Raw genomic sequence first — 22,948 nt, 5'->3', positions numbered from 1 at the left:
TTCATGATAATAAATTTAGGGTGGCTTATTGGAATGGATGTTATTAACATATTTTCATAGTTCTAAGTACATGGAATTGTAAAATAGATTAATGAATGTGGCATTACTGACAACTGTCCTCATTTTGAAATCAAATTACAGTGTACTGAGCTGAGGAGGCAAAGCAGATTTGGGATTATGAGTGAACTAATTTTAAAAAAGTCTTAGGGGTATGATCAGACTATTGGGTAATTCAGTAGAAAAATGTCAACTGATTGACATTCTGTGTTCCTTGATTTCAGAGAGAAGTTAAGATAAATAAGTAACACGAGGAGACTAGGAAGCCAAACATAAGTGAAAATTTTGTGCCAGGGTGTGTATACATCTGTTTATCTTCTTGCTTTACCACTGAGGTTGCAACTAGAGGAGAGTTTAAATATGTGTTGGAGCTAATCTCTGTGGATTACACAAGAAGCAACATCCTACAGCTCTCCCTGAAACACCCCTTATGATTTCAATGTAATTTGATTTTTGCATTTTTAGAAATAACAAAATACTTTGCAAACTCATCTACTTTATTATTTCTACAAGTTACCACCACAAGTGAGTCAGCTGGCTCCACATTTTAACACAGTGACAGTCACAGAAGGATGGAGGAATGAGTAGAGTTATCAATATATGTGCTTTTAAGAAGTATGACAGGGTAGCAGCTATTTCCAGGAACCAAAACATGGGTCAGCAGCTGTGAAGGAAAAGTGATGGAATAAATGACTCATTTCAGAGGAATTCTATAACATATTAGGTCTATAATGTATCTTCAGCACCCAATTACCTGCTTTGAACTAAAGATAAGGATTTATAATTAAGGTCCCATTTATGATTTGACTGGTAGGGTCTGAATCATTTTTACTATTGTTTTGACTATTACTTGAAACCTATAGTAGTACTTGGGATATGTGTTGTGTATTCTGTGAACATGTGCTATTTTAGATTAGATAATTCCTGTCTCGAACCCCTGTTAATTTTTTAATTTTTGATTATTTGTTTGCGGTTTCAGTAAATGGATATATTTAAAAAATTGCAAAGTCACTATTAAGATAAGTTATTATTATATAGAGCACGGAATTGCACATTCCTCCTTTGAATCCGACAGAATTTCACCATATCCTTAACAATTTGGGAAAAACATGCTATTATTTTTCTTTATAAAATTTCTCCTGTTAGGCTGTGATGGTTTTCATCAGCAATAACCCCTCTGAAGGCTTTGTCAAAAGAGTTGAAAAAATTGGAAAGGTGTGAATGGAGCTGTTTGCTGAATATAAAGAAAAGAGCATTGAAGTACATTTCACACTCTTACTTCTCCTTCTATGCTTTCAGATGTTTGAAATTTGAAAATTTTGCTTCTAGAAGAGATGCCCTATATAATTCTTTTTTAAAAATTTTTTTATAAACATATTTTTTTTTATCCCCAGGGGTACAGGTATGTGAATCTCCAGGTTTACACACTTCAAAGAAACCCTAACTCCAGCAGGAGAAGAGAAATTGTAAAGATCAGAGCAGAAATCAATGAAATAGAAACCAAAAAAACAATAGAGCAATCAACGAAGCTAGGAGCTGGTTCTTTGAAAGAATTAATAAAATTGATAAGCCCCTGGCCAGACTTATCAAAAAGAAAAGAGAAAGGACTCAAAAAAATCATGAATGAAAGAGGAGAGATCACAACTAACACCAAAGAAATACAAACTATTATAAGAACATACTATGAGCAAATCTACGCCAACAAATATGACAATCTGGAAGAAATGGATGCATTCCTAGAAACATATAAACTACCACAACTGAACCAGGAAGAAATAGAAATCCTGAACTGACCCATAACCAGTAAGGAGATTGAAACAGTCGTTAAAAATCTCCAAACAAACCAAAGCCCAGGGCCAGACGGCTTCCCAGGGAATCCTACCAAACATTTAAAGAAGAACTAATTCCTATTCTCCTGAAACTGTTCCCAAAAAATAGAAATGCAAGGAAAACTTCCAAACTCATTTTATGAGGCCAGCATCACCTTGATCCCCAAACCAGACAAGGATCCCATCAAAAAAGAGAGCTACAGACCAATATCCTTGATGAACACAGATGCGAAAATTCTCACCAAAATACTAGCCAATCGGATTCAACAGTACATTTAAGGGATTCTTCACCACGACCAAGTGGGATTTATTCCAGGGCTGCAAGGTTGGTTCAACATCTGCAAATCAGTCAATGTGATACAACACATCAATAAAAGAAAGAACCAGAACCATATGATACTCTCAATAGATGCTGAAAAAGCATTTGACAAAGTACAGCACCCCTTCCTGATCAAAATACTTCAGAGTGTAGGGATAGAGGGCATATACCTCAATATCATCAAAGCCATCTAAGAAAAACACACCGCAAATATCATTCTCAATGTGGAGAAAAACTGAAAGCTTTTCCGTTAAGGTCAGGAACACGGCAGGAATGTCCATTATCACCACTGCTATTCAAAATAGTACTAGAAGTCCTAGACTCAGCAATCACACAAAAGGAAATTAAAGCATCCAAATCGGCAAAGAAGAAGTTAAACTATCACTCTTCGCAGATGATATGATACTATATGTGGAAAACCCAAAAGACTCCACTCCAAAACTGCTAGAACTTGTACAGGAATTCAGTAAAGTGTCAGGATATAAAATCAATGCACAGAAATCAGTTGCATTTCTCTACACCAACAACAAGACAGAAGAAAGAGAAATTAAGGAGTCCATCCCATTTACAATTGCACCCCAAACCATAAGATACCTAGGAATAAACCTAACCAAAGAGGCTAAGAATCTATATTCAGAAAGCTATAAAGTACTCATGAAAGAAATCGAGGAAGACACAAAGAAATGGAAAAATGTTCCATGCTCCTGGATTGGAAGAATAAATATTGTGAAAATGTCTATGCTACCTAAAGCAAGTCCTATATAATTCTTACTTTAAGGAACAAGTTGCTTTTATAATTTTTTTATTATTCTACCATTCAAGTATTTCCATTTAAATTAAATTCAATATCATTTAAAAAATAATCAAAAGTGCAGTCAGTATTCAATTCCTGGGCTAAATAATTTTAGAAAGCTTTGTGTTATTGTACCTACAGGGTTTTCCTGTAGTTTTAACTCTTTCTTTCTGTGATATTTCCCATTAGTCACGTAAGTGACTGCAATATAACAGACATTGAGGATAAAGAAGGACTGAATAGAACAATCCTTGGCCTCAAAAGTTGAGAATCTAGCAAGGGAGTCAAACAATTCAATCATTCAGAGAAAATTTATTGAGTGCCTGGCCTAAGATGAACACAACAAAACCCCAGCCCAGAGGAATCATTTTAATTTTTTATTTTTTTTATAAACATATATTTTTATCCCCAGGGGTACAGGTCTGTGAATCACCAGGTTTACACACTTCACAGCACTCACCAAAGCACATACCCTCCCCAATGTCCATAATCCCATCCCCTTCTCCCAACCTCCCTCCCCCAACCAACCCTCAGTTTGTTTTGTGAGATTAAGAGTCACTTATGGTTTGTCTCCCTCCCAATTCCATCTTGTTTCATTGATTCTTCTTCTACCCACTTAAACCCCCATGTTGCATCACCACTTCCTCATATCAGGGAGATCATATGATAGTTGTCTTTCTCTGCTTGACTTATTTCGCTAAGCATGATATGCTCTAGTTCCATCCATGTTGTCGCAAATGGCAAGATTTCATTTCTTTTGATGGCTTCATAGTATTACATTGTGTATATATACCATATCTTCTTGATCAATGTCTATGCTACCTAAAGCAATCTACACAATGCAATTCCTATCAAAGTACCATCCATCTTTTTCAAAGAAATGGAGCAAATAATTCTAAAATTTATATGGAACCAGAAAAGACCTCGAATAGCCAAAGGGATATTGAAAAAGAAAGCCAACGTTGGTGGCATCACAATTCCGGACTTCAAGCTCTATTACACAGCTGTCGTCATCAAGACAGCATGGTACTGGCACAAAAACAGACACATAGATCAATGGAACAGAATAGAGAGCCCAGAAATAGACCCTCAACTCTATGGTCAACTCATCTTCGACAAAGCAGGAAAGAATGTCCAATGGAAAAAGACAGCCTCTTCAATAAATGGTGCTGGGAAAATTGGACAGCCACATGCAGAAAAATGAAATTGGACCATTTCCTTACACCACACACGAAAATAGACTCAAAATGGATGAAGGACCTCAATGTGCGAAAGGAATCCATCAAAATCCTTGAGGAGAACACAGGCAGCAACCTCTTCGACCTCAGCCGCAGCAACATCTTCCTAGGAACAACGCCAAAGGGAAGGGAAGCAAGGGCAAAATTGAACTCTTGGGATTTCATCAAGATCAAAAGCTTTTGCACAGCAAAGGAAACTGTTAACAAAATCAAAAGACAACTGACAGAATGGGAGAAGATTTTTGCAAATGACATATCAGATAAAGGACTAGTGTCCAAAATCTATAAAGAACTTAGCAAACTCAACACCCAAAGAACAAATAATCCAATCAAGAAATGGGCAGAGGACATGAACAGACATTTCTGCAAAGAAGACATCCAGATGGCCCACAGACACATGAAAAAGTGCTCCATATCACTGGGCATCAGGGAAATACAGATCAAAACCGCAATGAGGTATCACCTCACACCAGTCAGAATGGCTAAAATCAACAAGTCAGGAAATAACAGATGCTGGCGAGGATGCGGAGAAAGGGGAACCCTCCTACACTGTTGGTGGGAATGCAAGCTGGTGCAGCCACTCTGGAAAACAGCATGGAGGTTCCTCAAAATGTTGAAAATAGAACTGCCCTATGACCCAGCAATAGCACTACTGGGTATTTACCCTAAAGATACAGACGTAGTGATCCAAAGGGGCACGTGCACCCGAATGTTTATAGCAGCAATATCCACAATAGCCAAACTATGGAAAGAACCTAGATGTCCATCAACAGAGGAATCATTTTAATGGGAGAGATAGATAATAGGTAAGCCAACTTAAAAAAAAATTGTACTGGTTTTTTCTTTAATAGTGATGCATATTTGAACTAAATAAGCACATTTTAAAAAGAGCAGTGATTGAGAAGAGGTTTTTTAACTGAGTGGTCCGAAAAGGACTCCCTTAAAAAGTATGTTTTGAACAGATTTCTGAATAATATCAGCTATGAAGCTGCATAAAGATCTCAGGGGTGGGTGATTTTTCCAGTCAAAAAACTGTAAAGGCTCCAAAGTCACAATACAGCTGTAAGTTTCTCTAATAAAGTAACTTCTGACAAAGGATGAGAAGAAATAACTAACCCAGGTTTGAAAGAAAAGGGACAGACTTTCTATGGAATTAATATTTAATTAAAGCTCTAAAGGACAAAAATACACTAGAGCAAAATCCTGGTGACGCTGATATACCTAATGAAAGATCATAAACAAGGTGTGGGTAGCAAAGAGTGTGTGGGAATGTTGGTAAGAAGAGTGGGGAAGAGTCATCCCTGAACATGTTCTTAAATGAAGCAATTCTTGTGTTGTTTTAAAGGGAAAATTGGAGTTTGCCTAAGTGATTAGAGAAGGATGCCTCAGCTTATGGAAGTTCAAAGCCATAAAGATGTGATAAACTTCTGCAGATATTTTCATGTATATTTGTTATTGCTTCTAGTAATGGTGATCTAAAAACTCCTACTTAAGACAACTAAAAATCCAGACAAAATAGCTTTTAAAGTTAAAAATATCAGAATGATTATAAAAATAAGTGAGGGATTACTGGGCCAAAATACGAAATACAATGAGAGCCTAGAGATATATGCCCTGAAGCCATTTTAGCTATGAGAGCATTTGAAACTGCTAAAACACACTGAGCTGTGTTTTTAATAGACTCTTGATACTAGAAAAACAAAATTCAAAATCCAGCAGCAATCAAGTTTGAGGACTTTGGTACAACCCAAATTTAAGTTGAGATCCCCAAAGCACAAGGAGAAGCAGAAATAAGACTAGAGCCTACCTTGCCTTCTGTGTAAACTGAGAAAGTCAGCCACTGAATTTGGAGTATGATTGTCTTGTAGAGTCTCAGATATAAGTGAAAATCCTGCCAAGGAGGACCATACCATTATTATAGCTCTTAATTATCCCTACTCAATAAGAGTTTCAAATATAATGTCTTGAACATAGCAAAATGTAACAAAGCATGCAAAAAAAACCATTAACAAGATTTGATAGACAAAATGGGATTAAGTATGATATTAAAATGATCAATAAAGATTGTAAAATGGCTTGATTACTCTGCTCAAAGAAATGAGAGGGGAAGCAAATTGAACAAAAAACTGAAACTAAAAGTGATATTGAGAAAGATTTTATAAATGAACCAAATGGATACTCTAGAACTTTAAAGATATGACAGCTAATTTAAGATACCACAGGGGTGCCTGGGTGGCTCACTTAATTAAACCTCCAATTCTTTTTCCTTTTTTTTTAACACCTTAATTTTATTTTATTTCTTTCATTTTGGCTCAGGTCATGATGTCAGGGATGTGAAATAGAGCCCAGAGTTGGGCTCTGTGCTGAGCCTGGAGCCTGCTTAAGATTCTTTTCTCTTCTTTTTCTATCCCTCCCTGCGCTCTCGCTCGCTCGCTCGCTCTCTCTTGCTTGCTAATCAATAAATAAATATATAGATAATAGACAAAGCAAAATAAAAGCAGATTATGGAAATAAATATAAAGATTTTGAAATGAAAACAAGTTCAAAATAAAATAGAGAAGACCTACACAGCTAAGTTCATTCAGAAAATCTACTATTAAAGAAGTCAGTATGACACAATGTTAAGATATCAAAATATTTGAGCATGTACTTTACAGAAAGTGTAATCCAAATGGCCGCTCATATATAAAAACTGCTTATCTTTATTATGAATCTGGAATTAAATTAAATTAAATTAAAACCTAGAATGGCATACTATTACACAGTTACCATATTGGGCAACAGTAAAACTGTCTTGCAAGAATGTGAAAGAATGACAGTGCCCATAATAAAAACATTTGAGGTAATTTGGACAATATTTAGAACACTTAACAATAAAAATAAAAAAAAATTGGTCCATTCCTAGAAATACAACATGGAACTAAATGAATATTTTCACCAGAATATGCAAACAGATGATTATAGTTATTTCATTCATAACGGCAGATCAGTAGTGGTATATTTGCACAATGTTACATTAAATAAGAGAATATTAACAAACTGGGAGTAGGGGCTAGGTTGTTATCATAAAGAGATCTTCTATGGTGCTGATTATGTTCTATTTCTCAAAATCTTTAAGTTAAAAAAGTTTTCAAATTTATATCTAGTTAGATAGAGAGTTAGATAGATGATAGATAGATATCCCAGAAGCTGCAATGCTAGGCTAAGACCAGGCTTTAAAGGGCTTTTCTATACTCTACTAAATACTTTAAACCATTCATTATATCATAGCTCAGTGTTCAAATCTCCATTGGTTTCCTCAGTTTCCTAATATTTCTCTTAAGGTGACCTGATCTAGACTTTTGATCACCTTTGTCTAAATATTTCTATTTTAACAAAGTCCTTTGTAACACTCAGAGACTAAAACTTAGAAAAATACTCTGTTATCTCACTAGAGTGGAAAATATATAGTTACCCATTAACTAATGATATCCATGTCTACATTAGATCCATGACATTTTTAATTCTTGGGAGCTTTTGGTTAAATGAATTTTTTAAGCTTCCTTTCAATGAAGCTTTAAGCGAACACCACACGAATAAAATTGAAGAACTAAATGAAAACAAGCCAAGTATTTACAGAGTAATAGAATGTGCAGTGGAAAGAGTACAATTCTGAAATCATAAAGCCTAAATTAGTGTGATGCATCTTTACTAGCCATGTAATCATAAACCAGTTATCTAAAGGTGTTAGCCTCAGTTTTTTCACCCATGAGATGGTGATAATAATACTTATTATGCAGAGTTTTTGTGTGGATGTAATGAAGCATGGAGCATGAGAGTCTCATATTCCATGCTAAAATGATAGCTATTTTTATACTTTTAATAATTCTAATAATAGTAATTAAATTGTTCAAAATGATAATATTCATTTATATTGAGGCATTGTATTGACTATTCATAGACACATTTACCAAAATAAATTTCATTTTACTTTACCCTCTCTGAGGATATATATTCCCTAATCCAATATGAATCTCATTATGAATAATAATTATCATGATAAATATGCTGATTTTTCTTCTATTTATTTTTAGGGAAGTATCCTTTACTGTTGAACGTAAAGAAACTTAAGCAAGTCTGTCTTATTCAAAATTTGCATGCTGCTTTCTTATGAAACTAGATTATAGAGTTGTATGAAATAAATTCATGCAGTTAAGACATTTATGTTTGGAAAACTGGGTGGTCAGTTTAGTATCTCAAAAGAAGATTTTAAATTTAAACCTTAAAAATGAGCTCTTTCAGCCTTATTTATAGACCATCCTTCATGCTTCATAAGTATTCCTTCATTGTAAACTAAGTAATAGATTTTGTCACAGTGTATATAACTAAAATGGATTTTATATTCTATTATTTCAGAGTTAGTTGAAGTTTCTACTTCCTTACTTCCTTTTTTGAAAAATAGATTAATTCTACAAAAAGTTTTTTCCAGCTTTATTGAAAAATAATCGACATATTATAATTTGTAAATTTAAGAAATGATTTCTTATAACACTGCAAACTTAACATTGTGTAAATTTTGTACAATTTGATAAATTGGTATACATCTGTATTGCAATATAATCTACATAAAAATGTTAATACATCTACTATCTCATATAGTTGCCACTGTTTTTATGCATGTATCGTAAGGAATTTTAAGATCTACTCTCTTAGCAACTTTTATGTATATAGTACATTAGAGATAAACTTCAGAGGTCTTGTGGGTTTTGTTCCAGAGCACCTCAATAAAGCGATTATCTCAATAAACTAAGTCAAATTATTATTTTTTTTTTGTTTCCCAGTGCGTATAAAAAATAAACACTATACTGTACTGTTCAAAAGCATTATGTCTTTATTTTTTTATTTATTTTTTTTTAAAGATTTTATTTATTTGTTTGACAGAGAGAAATCACAAGTAGATGGAGAGGCAGGCAGAGAGAGAGAGAGGGCGAAGCAGGCTCCCTGCTGAGCAGAGAGCCCAATGCGGGACTTGATCCCAGGACCCTGAGATCATGACCTGAGCCAAAGGCAGCAGCTTAACCCACTGAGCCACCCAGGCGCCCAAAAGCATTATGTCTTTAAATAAAATCAATGTATATACCTTAAGTAAACTAGTTCTGAGTTTTTAGTGGGTCATAATTACTGATCACAGATCACCATAACAAATACAATAATAATGAAAAAACTTGAAATATTGCAAGAATTACCAACATGTGACAGAGAGACACAAAATGAACAAATGTTATTAGAAAAATGGATGCAGCAGACCTATTTTATACAAGATTGCTATAAACTTTCAACTTGTAAGAATGTGATATATACAAAGTTTAATAAAGGGAAGCACAATAAAAAAGTATGTATATATTATTATCTATGATCATCATGTTGTACATTAGATTCCCAGAACTTTTTCATATTATAGTTGCAAGTTTGTACACTTTGACCACCTTACTCCACCCCAGGTTCACCCCTTGTCAACTCAACTCTAAGTTTCCATTAGTTTGCCTTTTCTTCAGATTCTGTATGTAAGGGATATCATAATACATAAATTAAAAAAATATATATATAATCTTTGAAATATTTCACTTAGTATAATACCTTCAAGATCCATCCATGCTGTTGTAAATGGCAGTATTTCTTAATTTTTCATGGTTAAGTAGTATTCCATAGTATATATTTACCATTCTTATTTTATTCATTCATCCATTAATGGATACTGAAGTTATTTCCATCTCTAGCTTAGAGTTAATAATTTTATAATGAACATAAGAGTGCAGATATGGGGGCGCCTGGGTGGCTCAGTGGGTTAAGCCACTGCCTTCGGCTCAGGTCATGATCCCAGGGTCCTGGGATCGAGTCCCACATCGGGCTCTCTGCTCAGCAGGGAGCCTGCTTCCTCCTCTCTATCTGCCTGCCTCTCTGCCTACTTGTGATCTCTGTCTGTCAAATAAATAAATATAATCTTTAAAAAAAAAAGAGTGCAGATGTTTTCGAGTAGTGACTTCGTTTCCTTTAGATATATACCTAGAAGTGGGATTTCTGAATCATATGGTAATTTTACTTTTAATAATATGAATCATCTCCATACAGTTTTCCATTCAAATTTATATCCCTATCACAGTGCATAACTTCCCCATTTTCCCCAATATTTACCAAAATTTGTTAGTTTTAATTTTTTGGTAGTATATATTCTAATAGATAGTAATATCTTGCTGTGTTTTCCAGAGGTAAACAACAACAACATAATGACTTTGCCCTGAGTTTTTACGTTGAGCACTTTTTAATGCTCCTGTTGGTCATTTATATAACTTTTTTGAAAAAAAAGTCTATTGAGATCCTTTTGCTATTTTTAAAATTATATATTTTTTTATTTGTATCTGTTCTTTATTAACCTCTTTTCAGATATAAGATTTGTAAGTATTTTCTTCCATTCTGTGGATTGTGTTTTTATTCTCTGTCTCTCTCTCTCTTTTTTTTTTTTTTTGGCAATGCAGAAACTTTAGTTTGATGTAATATCATTTATTTATTTTTGGGTTTTTTTGCTTGTGTTTTTGGTCTGGTATCCAAAAAACTATTGGCAAGACCAATGTCAAGAAGTATTTTTCCTATGTTTTCCTTTAGGAAATTTAGTTTCATGCATCACATTTAAGTCTTTAATCTATTTCAAGTTAAGATTTATGAGTGATATAAGGCTCCAGTTTCATACTGTTTTATGTGACTTCAGTTTTAAATATCATTTATTGAACAGACTATCTTTACCCATTACATATGTTGGCCCCTGTCAAATATTAGGTGACTGTATGAAAGGATTTATTTCTGGACTCTCAATTCTGTTCTGCTTCTTTATTGGTCTGTTTTTATGCCAGTATACTTTATTGTTTTGAGCATTGGGGGCTTTGTAATATAATTTCAAATCAAGAAGTGTAATTTCTCTTCTTCATTCTTTCTCAGAACTGCTTTGATTATTTGTTGTCTTTTATGGTCCTTTATATATTTTAGGATTCTTTACTTACTACTGTAAAAAAATAATATTGGATTTTTTAAAAATATTATTTATTTATTTATTTGACAGAGAGAGATGACAAGCAGGCAGAGAGGCAGGCAGAGAGAGAGGATGAAGTAGGCTCCCTGCTGAGCAGAGAGCCTGATGCAGGGCTCGATCCCAGGACCCTGGGATCATGACCTGAGCCAAAGGCAGCGGCTTAACCCACTGAGCCACCCAGGAGCCCCTAACTTTGGATTTTTGATAGGAATAGAATTTACAGATGGTTTCTGGTAGTATGGACATTTTAACAATGTTAATTCTTACCGTTCATAAATATGGGCTATCTTTCCATTTGTATCTCCTTCAATTTCTTTATCAATGTCATAGTTTATGGGGTACAGATCTTTCATCTTCTTAGATAAATCTTTTCCTAAGTATTTTATTATTTTTGATACTATTGTGAATTAGATTGTTTTCTTTATTTTTTCAGATAGTACATCATTAGAGTGTTAAAATGCCCCTGTCTTGTGCTTACTTTGGCAGCACATATACTAAAATTAGAATGATGCAGAGAAGATTAGCGTGATCACTGAACAAGGATGACATGAAAAACTGGGAAGCATTCCATATTAAAAACAAAACAAAACAAAAAAATTCTTGTCTTTTATATATTGATCTTGTATTTGGCAGCTTTACTAAATTTGTTTATTCAAATGTTTTTTGTGAAGTTTTTAGGATTTTTTTACATGTAAGTTCATGTTATCCAAAAAAAGAAAATTTTACTTCTTCCTTTTTTTTTGGAGTCTTTTATTTCTTTGTGCTCCTTGTTTCTCTGGCTAGGACATCCAGTACTATGTCAAATGAGAGTAGTGAAAGTGGACACACTTGTCTTGTTTCTGATCTTTAAGGGGAAAACTATCAAACTTTTTTGATTGAATATGAGATTAGCTCTGGGATTGCAATATGTGTTTTTTTTAATGGATTTTTAAAATTTTTTTATAAACATATAATGCGTTTTTATCCCTAGGGGTACAGGTCTGTGAATCACCAGGTTTACACATTTCACAGCACTCACCATAGCACATACCCTCCCCAATCCATACGCCCACCCTCCTCTCCCAAAACAACTCCCCCCAACAACCCTCAGTCTCTTTTGTGAGATTCAGTGTTTTATGGTTTGTGTCCCTCTCAATCCCATCTTCTTTTATTTTTCTTTTCGTACCCCCCAAACCGCCTATGTTGCATCTCCACTTCATCATATCAGGGAGATCATATGATAGTTGTCTTTCTCAGATTGATTTATTTCGCCAAGCATAATACCCTCTAGATTCATCCACGTCATCACAAATAGCAGGATTTCATTACTTTTGATGGCTGCATAGTATTCCATTGCACATATATACCACATCTTATTTATTGATTCATCTGTGGAAGGACATTTAGATTCTTTTCATAGTTTAACTATTGTGGACATTGCTGCTATAAACATTTGGGTTTATGTGCCCATTCAGAATGCCACGTTTGTATATTTAGGGTATATACCCAGTAATACGATCACTGGGTCATAGGGTAGTTCTATTTTCAGCGTTTTGAGGAACTTCCACGCTGTTTTCCGGAGTGGTTGCACCAGCTTGCATTCCCATGTACAGTGTAGGAGGGTTCCCCTTTCTCCACATCCTCGCCAGCATCTGTCATTGACTGACTTGTTCATTTTAGCCATTCTGAAAGGTGTGAGTTGGTATCTCATTCTGGTTTTGACTTGTATTTCCCTGATGCCGAGTGATGTGGAGCATTTTTTCATGTGTCTGTTGGCCATTTGGAAGTATTCTTTGCAGAAATGTATATTCATGTCCTCTGCCCATTTCTTCATTGGATTATTTGGTCTTAGGGTGTTGAGTTTGATAAGCTCTTTATAGATTTGGGGTACTGGCCCTTTATCTGGTATGTCATTTGCAAATATCTTCTCTCATTCTGACAGTTAACTTTTGGCTTTGTTAACTGTTTCCTTTGCTGTGTAAAAGCTTTTTGATCTGATGAAATCCCAGTAGTTCATTTTTGCCCTTGCTTCCCTTGCCTTTGGCGATGTTCCTAGGAAGAAGTTGCTGCTGCTGAGGTCAAAGAGGTTGCTACCTGTTCTCTCCTCAAGGATTTTGATGGATTCCTTTCTCACATTATGCTTCTTCATCCATTTCCAGTCTATTTTCATGTATGGTGTAAGGAAATGGTCCAATTTCATTTTTCTGCATGTGGCTGTTCCATTTTCCCAACACCTTTTGTTGAAGAGGCTGTCTTTTTTCCATTGGACATTCCTTCCTGTTTTGTTGAAGATTAGTTGACCATAGAGTTGAGGGTTTATTTCTGGGCTCTCTATTCTGTTCCATTGATCTATGTCTGTTTTTGTGACAGTTCCCTACTATCTTGATGATGACAACTTTGTAATAGAGCTTGAAGTCTGGAATTGTGATGCCAACAACTTTGGCTTTCTTTTTCAATATTCCTCTGGCTACTCGAGGTCTTTTCTGGTTCTATATATATTTTAGGATTATTTGTCCCATTTCTTTGAAAAAAATGGATGGAATTTTGATAGGGATTGCATTAAATGTGTAGATTGCTTTAGGTAGCATAGACATTTTTACAATATTTGTTCTTCCAATACAGGAGCATGGAACATATTTCCATTTCTTTGTGTCTTCTTCAATTTCTTTCATGAGCACTTTAGAGTTTTCTGAGTATAAATTCTTTGTCTCTTTGGTTAGGTTTATTCCTAGGTATCTTAGGGTTTGGGGTGCAATTGTAAATGGGATTCACTCCTTAATTTCTATTTCTTCTGTCTTGTTGGTATAAAAAAAATGCAACCAATTTCTGTGCATTGATTTTATATCCTGACACTTTACAGAATTCCTATACAAGTTAGAGCAGATTTTGAGTGGAGTCCTTTAAGTTTTCCACATACAGTATCATATCATCTGCAAACAGTGATAGTTTGATTTCTCTTTTGCCAACTGGAAAAATTTGAATGACTTTAATTTCTTTTTGTTGTCTGATTGCTGAGGCTAGGACTTCTAGTACGATGTTCAACAGCAGTGTCATGATAACGGACATCCCTGCCATGTTCCTGACACCAGCGGAATAGGATTGAGTTTTTCTCCATTGAGAATGGTATTTGCAGTGGGTTTTTCATAGATGGCTTTGATAATATTGATAATATGTGCCCTCTATCCCTACACTTTGAAAGTTTTAATCAGGAAAGGAAACTGCACTTTGTCAAATGCTTTTTCAGCATCTATGGAGAATATCATGTGGTTTTTGTTCTTTCTTTTATTAATGTGTTGTATCACATTGATTGATTTGCAGATGTTGAACCAACCTTGTAGCCTTGGAATAAATCCCACTTGGTCGTGGTGAATAATCCTTTTAATGTACTGTTGAATCCTATTGGCTAGTATTTTGGTGAGAATTTTCGCATCTGTGTTCATCAAGGATATTGGTCTGAAGTTCTCTTTATTGATGGGATCCTTGTCTGGTTTGGGGATCAAGGTGATGCTGGCCTCAGAAAAAACGAGTTTGGAAGTTTTCCTTCCATTTCTATTTTTTGGGAACCGTTTCAGGAGAATAGGAATTAATTCTTCTTTAAAAGTTTGGTAGAATTCCCCTGGGAAGCCATCTGGCCCGGGGCTTTTGTTTGTTTGGAGATTTTTGATGACTGTTTCAATGTCCGTACTGGTTATGGGTCTGTTCAGGTTTTCTATTTCTTCCTGGTTCAGTTGTGGTAGTTTATATGTCTCTAGGAATGTACCCATTTCTTCCAGATTTTTGAATTTGTTGACGTAGAGTTGTTCATAGTATGTTCTTATAATTGTTTGTATTTCTTTGGTGTTGGTTGTGATCTCTCCTCTTTCATCCATGATTTTATTTATTTGGGTCCTTTCTCTTTTCTTTTTGATAAGTCTGGAAAGGGGTTTATCAATCTTATTAATTCTTTCAAAGAACCAGCTCCTAGTTTCATTAATTTGTTCTATTGTTTTTTTTTTTTTTGTTGGTAGTGTTTTGTTTTGTTTTGTTGGTTTCTATTTCATTGATTTCTGCTCTGATCTTTATTATTCCTCTTCTCTTGCTGGGTTTAGGCTTTCTTTGTTGTTCTTTCTCCAACTCCTTTAGGTGTAGGATTATTTTGTGTATTTGAGCTCTTTCTTGTTTCTTGAGAAAGGCTTGTATAGCTTTATATTTTCCTCTCAGGACTGCCTTTGCTGTATCCCACAGATCTTGAACACTTTTGTTTTCATTATCATTTGTTTCCATGAATTTTTTTCAATCTTCTTTAATTTCCTGGTTGACCAATTCATTTTTTAGAAGGATTCGGTTTAGTCTCCATGTATTTGTGTTTTTTCCAAGATTCCTCTTGTGATTGAGTTCTAGTTTCAGAGCACTGTGGTCTGAGAATATGCAGGGGATGATCCCAGTCTTTTGATAATGGTTGAGATCTGATTCATGACCCAGGATGTGGTCTATTTTGGAGAATGTTCCATGTGCACTAGAGAAGAATGTGTATCTGTTATTTTGGGATGGAATGTGTTGAATATACATACCTGTGATGCCCATCTTGTCCAGTGTGTCATTTAAGGCCTTTTTCCTTGTTGATCTGTTGCTTGGATGATCTGTCCATTTCAATGAGGGGAGTGTTAAATTCCCCTACTATTATTTTATTATTGTCGATGTGTTTCTTTGATTTTGTTATTAATTGGTTTATTTAGTTGGCTGCTCCCATGTTAAGGACATAGATATTTAAAATTGTTAGGTCTTCTTGTTGGACAGACCCTTTGAGTATGATATAGTGTCCTTCCTCATCTCTTATTATAGTCTTTGGCCTAAAATCTAATTGATCTGATATAAGGACTGCCACCCAAACTTTCTTCTGATGTCCATTAGCATGGTACATTGTTTTCCACCCCCTCTCTTTAAATCTGGGGGTATCTTCGGGTCTATGATGAGTTTCTTGGGCAGCATATTGACGGGTTTTGCTTTTTATCCATTCTGATACCCTGTGTCTTTTGATTGGTGCATTTAGGCCATTTACATTCAGGGTAACTATTGAGAGATATGAATTTAGTGGCATTGTATTGCCTATAATGTGACTGTTACTGTATATTGTTTCTGTTCCTTTCTGATCTACTACTTTTAGGCTCTCTCTTTGCTTAGAGGACTCTTTTCAATATTTCCTGGAGAGTTGGTTTGTCGTTTGCAAATTCTTTCAGCTTTTGTTTGTCCTGGTAGCTTTTTAATCTCTCCTTCTATTTTCAATGATAGCCTAGCTGTATATAGTATTCTTGGCTGCATGTTTTACTCACTTAACACTCTGAAGATATCATGCCAGGTCTTTCTGGCCTGCCAGGTGTCTGTGGATAAGTATGCTGCCAATCAAATGTTTTTACTGTTGTACAATACAGACTTCTTCTCCTAGGCTGCTTTCAGGATTTTCTCTTTGTCGTTAACAGTTGTAAATTTTACTATCAGGTTACGGGGTGTGGACCTATTTTTATTGATTTGAAGGGTCATTCTTTGCATCTCCTGGATTTTGATGTTTGTTCCCTTTGCCATATTAGTGAAATTCCCTACAAAAATTCTCTCCAATATACCTTCTGCTCCCCTCTCTCTTTCTTCTTCTTCTGGCATCCCAATTATTCTAATGTTTTGTCGTCTTATGGTCTCACTTATCTCTCAAATTCTCTCCTCATGGTCCAGTATTTGTTTGTCTCTCTTTTGCTCAGCTTCTTTATTCTCCATCATTTGGTCTTGTGTATCACTAATTCTTTTGCCTCATTTATCCTAGCAGTAAGAACTTCCATTTTTTTTTTTTTTTTTTTTTTTTATTTTTTATTTTTTATAAACATATATTTTTTATATACATATATTTTTATCCCCAGGTCTGTGAATCACCAGGTTTACACACTTCACAGCACTCACCAAATCACATACCCTCCCCAATGTCCATAATCCCACCCCCTTCTCCCCAACCCCCTCCCCCCGGCAACCCTCAGTTTGTTTTGTGAGATTAAGAGTCACTTATGGTTTGTCTCCCTCCCAATCCCATCTTGTTTCATTTATTCTTCTACCCACTTAAGCCTCCATGTTGCATCACCACTTCCTCATATCAGGGAGATCATATGATAGTTGTCTTTCTCTGCTTGACTTATTTCGCTAAGCATGATACGCTCTAGTTCCATCCATGTTGTTGCAAATGGCAAGATTTCATTTCTTTTGATGGCTGCATAGTATTCCATTGTGTATATATACCACATCTTCTTGATCCATTCATCTGTTGATGGACATCTAGGTTCTTTCCATAGTTTGGCTATTGTGGACATTGCTGCTATAAACATTCGGGTGCATGTGTCCCTTTGGATCACTACATTTGTATCTTTAGGGTAAATACCCAATAGTGCAATTGCTGGGTCATAGGGCAGTTCTATTTTCAACATTTTGAGGAACCTCCATGCTGTTTTCCAGAGTGGCTGCACCAGCTTGCATTCCCACCAACAGTGTAGGAGGGTTCCCCTTTCTCCGCATCCTCGCCAGCATCTGTCATTTCCTGACTTGTTGATTTTAGCCATTCTGACTGGTGTGAGGTGATATCTCATTGTGGTTTTGATTTGTATTTCCCTGATGCCAAGTGATATGGAGCACTTTTTCATGTGTCTGTTGGCCATCTGGATGTCTTCTTTGCAGAAATGTCTGTTCATGTCTTCTGCCCATTTCTTGATTGGATTATTTGTTCTTTGGGTGTTGAGTTTGCTAAGTTCTTTATAGATTCTGGACACTAGTCCTTTATCTGATATGTCGTTTGCAAATATCTTCTCCCATTCTGTCAGTTGTCTTTTGATTTTGTTGACTGTTTCCTTTGCTGTGCAAAAGCTTTTGATCTTGATGAAATCCCAGTAGTTCATTTTTTCCCTTGCTTCCCTTGCCTTTTGCGTTGTTCCTAGGAAGATGTTGCTGCGGCAGAGGTCGAAGAGGTTGCTGCCCGTGTTCTCCTCAAGGATTTTGATGGATTCCTTTCGTACATTGAGGTCCTTCATCCATTTTGAGTCTATTTTTGTGTGTGGTGTAAGGAAATGGTCCAATTTCATTTTTCTGCATGTGGCTGTCCAATTTTCCCAGCACCATTTATTGAAAAGGCTGTCTTTTTTCCATTGGACATTCTTTCCTGCTTTGTCGAAGATTAGTTGACCATAGAGTTGAGGGTCTATTTCTGGGCTCTCTATTCTGTTCCATTGATCTATGTGTCTGTTTTTGTGCCAGTACCATGCTGTCTTGATGATGACAGCTTTGTAATAGAGCTTGAAGTCCGGAATTGTGATGCCACCAACGTTGGCTTTCTTTTTCAATATCCCTTTGGCTATTCGAGGTCTTTTCTGGTTCCATATAAATTTTAGAATTATTTGTTCCATTTCTTTGAAAAAGATGGATGGTACTTTGATAGGAATTGCATTAAATGTGTAGATTGCTTTAGGTAGCATAGACATTTTCACAATATTTATTCTTCCAATCCAGGAGCATGGAACATTTTTCCATTTCTTTGTGTCTTCCTCAATTTCTTTCATGAGTACTTTATAGTTTTCTGAGTATAGATTCTGTGTCTCTTTGGTTAGGTTTATTCCTAGGTATCTTATGGTTTTGGATGCAATTGTAAATGGGATTGACTCCTTAATATCTCTTTCTTCTGTCTTGCTGTTGGTGTAGAGAAATGCAACTGATTTCTGTGCATTGATTTTATATCCTGACACTTTACTGAATTCCTGTATAAGTTCTAGCAGTTTTGGAGTGGAGTCTTTTGGGTTTTCCACATATAGTATCATATCATCTGCGAAGAGTGATAATTTGACTTCTTCTTTGCCGATTTGGATGCCTTTAATTTCCTTTTGTTGTCTGATTGCTGAGGCTAGGACCTCTAGTACGATGTTGAATAGCAGTGGTGATAATGGACATCCCTGCCGTGTTCCTGACCTTAGCGGAAAAGCTTTCAGTTTTTCTCCATTGAGAATGATATTTGCGGTGGGTTTTTCATAGATGGCTTTGATGATATTGAGGTATGTGCCCTCTATCCCTACACTTTGAAGAGTTTTGATCAGGAAGGGATGTTGTACTTTGTCAAATGCTTTTTCAGCATCTATTGAGAGTATCATATGGTTCTTGTTCTTACTTTTATTGATGTGTTGTATCACATTGACTGATTTGCGGATGTTGAACCAACCTTGCAGCCCTGGAATAAATCCCACTTGGTCGTGGTGAATAATCTTTTTAATGTACTGTTGAATCCTATTGGCTAGTATTTTGTTGAGTATTTTCGCATCTGTGTTCATCAAGGATATCGGTCTATAGCTCTCTTTTTTGGTGGGATCCTTGTCTGGTTTTGGGATCAAGGTGATGCTGGCCTCATAAAATGAGTTTGGAAGTTTTCCTTCCATTTCTATTTTTTGGAACAGTTTCAGGAGAATAGGAATTAGTTCTTCTTTAAATGTTTGGTAGAATTCCCCCGGGAAGCCGTCTGGCCCTGGGCTTTTGTTTGTTTGGAGATTTTTAATGACTGTTTCAATCTCCTTACTGGTTATGGGTCTGTTCAGGCTTTCTATTTCTTCATGGTTCAGTTGTGGTAGTTTATATGTTTCTAGGAATGCATCCATTTCTTCCAGATTGTCAAATTTATTGCCGTAGAGTTGCTCATAGTATGTTCTTATAATAGTTTGTATTTCCTTGGTGTTAGTTGTGATCTCTCCTCTTTCATTCATGATTTTATTTATTTGGGTCCTTTCTCTTTTCTTTTTGATAAGTCGGGCCAGGGGTTTATCAATTTTATTAATTCTTTCAAAGAACCAGCTCCTAGTTTCGTTGATTTGTTCTATTGTTTTTTTGGTTTCTATTTCATTGATTTCTGCTCTGATCTTTATGATTTCTCTTCTCCTGCTGGGCTTAGGGTTTCTTTCTTGTTCCTTCTCCAGCTCCTTTAGGTGTAGGGTTAGGTTGTGTACCTGAGACCTTTCTTGTTTCTTGAGAAAGGCTTGTACCGCTATATATTTTCCTCTCAGGACTGCCTTTGTTGTGTCCCACAGATTTTGAACCGTTGTATTTTCATTATCATTTGTTTCCATGATTTTTTTCAATTCTTCTTTAATTTCCCGGTTGACCCATTCATTCTTTAGAAGGATACTGTTTAGTCTCCATGTATTTGGGTTCTTTCCAAACTTCCTTTTGTGGTTGAGTTCTAGCTTTAGAGCATTGTGGTCTGAAAATATGCAGGGAATGATCCCAATCTTTTGATACCGGTTGAGTCCTGATTTAGGACCGAGGATGTGATCTATTCTGGAGAATGTACCATGTGCACTAGAGAAGAATGTGTATTCTGTTGCTTTGGGATGAAATATTCTGAATATATCTGTGATGTCCATCTGGTCCAGTGTGTCATTTAAGGCCTTTATTTCCTTGCTGATCTTTTGCTTGGATGACCTGTCCATTTCAGTGAGGGGAATATTAAAGTCCCCTACTATTATTGTATTGTTGTTTATGTGTTTCTTTGATTTTGTTATTAATTGGTTTATATAGTTGGCTGCTCCCACGTTGGGGGCATAGATATTTAAAATTGTTAAATCTTCTTGTTGGACAGACCCTTTGAGTATGATATAGTGTCCTTCCTCATCTCTTATTACAGTCTTTGGCTTAAAATCTAATTGATCTGATATAAGGATTGCCACTCCTGCTTTCTTCTGATGTCCATTAGCATGGTAAATTCTTTTCCACCCCCTCACTTTAAATCTGGAGGTGTCTTCGGGCTTAAAATGTGTTTCTTGGAGGCAACATATAGATGGGTTTTGTTTTTTTATCCATTCTGATACCCTGTGTCTTTTGACAGGGGCATTTAGCCCATTCACATTCAGGGTAACTATTGAGAGATATGAATTTAGTGCCATTGTATTGCCTGTAAGGTGACTGTTACTGTATATGGTCTCTGTTCCTTTCTGATCTACCACTTGTAGGCTCTCTCTTTGCTTAGAGGACCCCTTTCAATATTTCCTGTAGAGCTGGTTTGGTATTTGCAAATTCTTTCAGTTGTTGTTTGTCCTGGAAGCTTTTAATCTCTCCTTCTATTTTCAATGATAGCCTAGCTGGATATAGTATTCTTGGCTGCATGTTTTTCTCGTTTAGTGCTCTGAAAATATCATGCCAGCTCTTTCTGGCCTGCCAGGTCTCTGTGGATAAGTCAGCTGCCAATCTAATATTTTTACCATTGTATGTTACAGACTTCTTTTCCCGGGCTGCTTTCAGGATTTTCTCTTTGTCATTGAGACTTGTAAATTTTACTATTATGTGACGGGGTGTGGGCCTATTCTTATTTATTTTGAGGGGCATTCTCTGAACCTCCTGAATTTTGATGCTTGTTCCCTTTGCCATATTGGGGAAATTCTCCCCAATAATTCTCTCCAGTATACCTTCTGCTCCCCTCTCACTTTCTTCTTCTTCTGGAATCCCAATTATTCTAATGTTGTTTCGTCTTATGGTGTCACTTATTTCTCGAATTCTCCCCTCGTGGTCCAGTAGCTGTTTGTCCCTCTTTTGATCAGCTTCTTTATTCTCTGTCATTTGGTCTTCTATATCACTAATTCTTTCTTCTGCCTCATTTATCCTAGCAGTGAGAGCCTCCATTTTTGATTGCACCTCATTAATAGCTTTTTTGATTTCAACTTGGTTAGATTTTAGTTCTTTTATTTCTCCAGAAAGGGCTTTTATATCTCTCGAGAGGGTTTCTCTAATATCTTCCATGCCTTTTTCGAGCCCGGCTAGAACCTTGAGAATTGTCATTCTGAACTCTAGATCTGACATATTACCGATGTCTGTATTGATTAGGTCCCTAGCTTTCGGTACTGCCTCTTGTTCTTTTTTTTGTGGTGAATTTTTACGTCTTGTCATTTTGTCCAGATAAGAGTAAATGAAGGGGCAAGTAAAATACTAAAAGGGTGGCAACAACCCCAGGAAAATATGCTTTAGCCAAATTAGAAGAGATCCAAAATCGTGAGTGGGGAGAAAGGGGATAAAAAGAGGTTCAAAAAGGAAGAAAGAAAAAAGAAAAAAAAAAAAAAAAAAAAAAAAAAAAGAAAAGAATTTTTTTTTTAAAAAAGAAAACACCTAAGAAAAATGTAAAAAAATATATATATATATTAGATAAACTAGTAAAAAATCGTTAAAAAAGAAAAAGGTAACAGTTAAAAAAAAAAAAAATTTTACCCGAAGGCGAGAAAAAGAAAAAAAAAAAAAATGAAAAAGAAAAAATTAAATTAACTGCAAGACTAAAAAAAATCACAGGAAAAAAGCCATGAGTTCCGTGCTTGGCTTTCTCCTCCTCTGGAATTCTGCTGCTCTCCTTGGTATTGAAACCGCACTCCTTGGTAGGTGAGCTTGGTCTCGGCTGGATTTCTTGTTGATCTTCTGGGGGAGGGGCCTGTTGTAGTGATTTTCAAGTGTCTTTGCCCCAGGCGGAATTACACCGCCCTTACCCGGGGCCGGGGTGAGTAATCCGCTCGGGTTTGCTTTCAGGAGCTTTTGTTCCCTGAGCGCTTTCCGTAGAGTTCCAGAGGACGGGAATACAAATGGCGGCCTCCTGGTCTCCGGCCCGGAGGAGCCGAGAGCCCAGGGCCCCACTCCTCAGTGCGCCCTCAGAGAACA

General features: G+C 36.0%; 1 non-coding gene across 1 annotated transcript; it reads left to right on the top strand.

Moving 5' to 3' along the window:
* Nucleotides 1-11,766: 11,766 nt before the first annotated feature.
* Nucleotides 11,767-11,873, top strand: LOC131822333 (U6 spliceosomal RNA). The gene has a single exon (XR_009350210.1). It is a non-coding gene; the product is annotated as a U6 spliceosomal RNA (small nuclear RNA).
* Nucleotides 11,874-22,948: the final 11,075 nt, after the last annotated feature.

This window comes from Mustela lutreola, chromosome X (genome assembly GCF_030435805.1).
Source record: "Mustela lutreola isolate mMusLut2 chromosome X, mMusLut2.pri, whole genome shotgun sequence".
NCBI lineage: Eukaryota > Metazoa > Chordata > Mammalia > Carnivora > Mustelidae > Mustela > Mustela lutreola.
Note: the sequence above shows the minus strand (reverse complement) of the source record. Positions and strands in the feature narration are given on the sequence as shown.